The following is a 2,440-nucleotide window of genomic DNA, read 5'->3' on the forward strand; positions in this document are numbered from 1 at the left end:
TACTGCATTATACATGGGGGTGTAGAGGCATCTTGAAAATACTTCCAGTTCCTTTAGATATAAACCCAGTAGTGGGATTGCAGAAACATATAGTTTTGTTTTTAGTTTTTGGTTTTTTTTAGGAGACTTTGTGCTATTTGGGGGGTGAGGCAGGTACTGGGAGTCAAACTCAGGACTTCCTGCTTGCCAGGCAGGTGCTGTGCCACTGAGCTAAATCTCCGGCCATCTATTTGTATGAGTACAAATGAATTACTCCTATGGTACTTAGTGCCACTTGAAGATAACACTGAGCAAATAATATCCATCCCATACCAGTGTGAATCACTTCATGTTATCCTATTACACTTTCCCTTTCTGTTACTGTTTTGATTCTATCACTCTAGATAGCAAGCTCAAAGCTGCTTTGCACCTCCCTCCTCTTTCCTGCTCCTCATATCTAGTTTGTATAATTCCTAATTTACTCACACCAGCCCGGAAGTATTTCTTTTATTCCTTTTTTTAAAAGGGAAAGAATTTGGCCTTTTTACCAAGATGGTGCTAAAAGCAAAGAAGGAAGCCCCTGCCCCTCCCAAAGCTGAAGCCAAAGCAAAAGCTTTGAAGGCCAAAAAGGCTGTGCTGAAAGGCATCCACAGCCACAAAAAGAAGAAGATATGAACATCGCCCACGTTCCACCATCCCAAGACGCTGAGGCTCCAGAGGCAGGCCAAATACCCTCGGAAGAGCGCCCCCAGGAAAAACAAGCTTGACCACTATGCCATCATCAAGTTCCCCCTGACCACAGAGTCAGCCATGAAGACTGAGGACAACAACACACTCGTGTTCATTATGGATGTCAAAGCCAAAAAGCACCAAATCAAACAAGCTGTAAAGAAGCTCTATGAGAACATCGATGTTGCCAAGGTCAATACCCTAATCAGGCCTGATGGAGAGAAGAAGGCCTATGTTCGACTGGCTCCTGATTATGATGCACTGGATGTTGCCAACAAAATTGGGATCATCTAAACTGAGTCCAGCTGGCTAATTCTAAATATATACTTTTTTTCCCCTCAGTATAAAAGAAAAGGGGGGGAATTTAAAGTTTTAATAATGATAATTTTTTCTGACACACCTTTGTTATACAGAGAGCCATTCCTCAGTATCTGCAGCACACTGGCTGCAGGGTCTCCTGTAGATATGAGATATTCAAGCCTAGTAGATAAAATAACTTTACACTGATATATACTGTAAATGATGCTTATCTTGTTTACTTTAATCTCTATTCTTAGGATACCTCAAAGAAAACACAGTATATTATTATCCTATAATGTCTAGAGAATAACACGAATGACTATGCAAGTTTTCCTGGAATATCCTTGCAGGATGATTGAATCCATGGACATAGAACCCATAGACAAGGAGGGCAACCTGCATTTATGAGGCATGATTTGATCTTTTGATATACTAGAATAATTATCAGTAGTACCCTCTTTGACATTTTGTCTTTTTCAGACAGGGACTCACTACACAGTGCAGGTTGGCCTTGAACTCCACTTGCAGCCCAGGAAGGCCTCAAATTTACAATGATCCTCCTGCCTCAGGGTCATGAGTGCTGGGATCACAGGCATGCACCACCACACCCGGCTACTCTTTGACTCTTAAATTACCCTTATTTTAGAAAAGTTACATTGATATCCATATCCATTAGATGCAAAGTTCTACCATCTTGTGCATATAATGACTGTATATTCATCTGTACTTATTGGCCTTGCCTACTTTCTAGCTTTCATTTTCTCTTCAGGTCTACTATAACAATCTGAGGATTTTTTTTTTTTTTTTTGGCTCGCTCAGGCTGCCTTAAGGATGGGTCTGGTAAGGCACGTGGAGTTGGGGACTGAACCGCAGTTTCCTGCACCAGCCCCCAACTATAACAATCTGTATGGGGCTGGCCAAATACTTCACTGCATTAAAGCACCTAAACTGGCAGAAGCAGGGGCCGAGAGTTTGATCCCCAGGCCTGTGGTGCCAGCCCCACCCCCAGGGCCTGCTGAGACAGCAAATGAGACTGGGCATGGTGGTGTGCGCCTGTAATCCCAGCACTTGGGATTACAAGAGGATCACTGAGTCCGATCCACGCAGTGAGACCAGGTAGACCCTGTCCTAAATACAAAACTATCTGTACATTATCTTCTTCAGTTCCTTCTCTTTCAACTGTGTCTTTAAAATCTGTCACATTAATTTTCATGTTAAGAGGCTTGCAACAAAACTATTGTTCTTCAGCTCCTAAACCTTCAGTGGCTTTTCAATGCTGTTAATACTATCACTCCAATTTATTTATTTATTTATTTGTTTATTTATTTATTTATTTATTTTTCAAAGTTTTATTGATAAACAGCAATGAGACAGCTTCAAATCAAATCGGAAGTACAGTTTCAACAAATAATACACTGCATATATTCTTCTT

The 2,440-nt window shown here is 41.2% G+C and overlaps 1 pseudogene; it reads left to right on the top strand.

Annotated features, from left to right (window-relative positions):
• The first annotated feature begins 531 nt into the window (after positions 1–531).
• LOC105742917 lies at positions 532–1,002 on the top strand (annotated as a pseudogene).
• The last annotated feature ends 1,438 nt before the right edge of the window (positions 1,003–2,440 follow it).

The sequence above is a fragment of the Octodon degus genome, unplaced genomic scaffold (assembly GCF_000260255.1).
Source record: "Octodon degus isolate 3935 unplaced genomic scaffold, OctDeg1.0 scaffold00082, whole genome shotgun sequence".
Classification (NCBI taxonomy): domain Eukaryota; kingdom Metazoa; phylum Chordata; class Mammalia; order Rodentia; family Octodontidae; genus Octodon; species Octodon degus.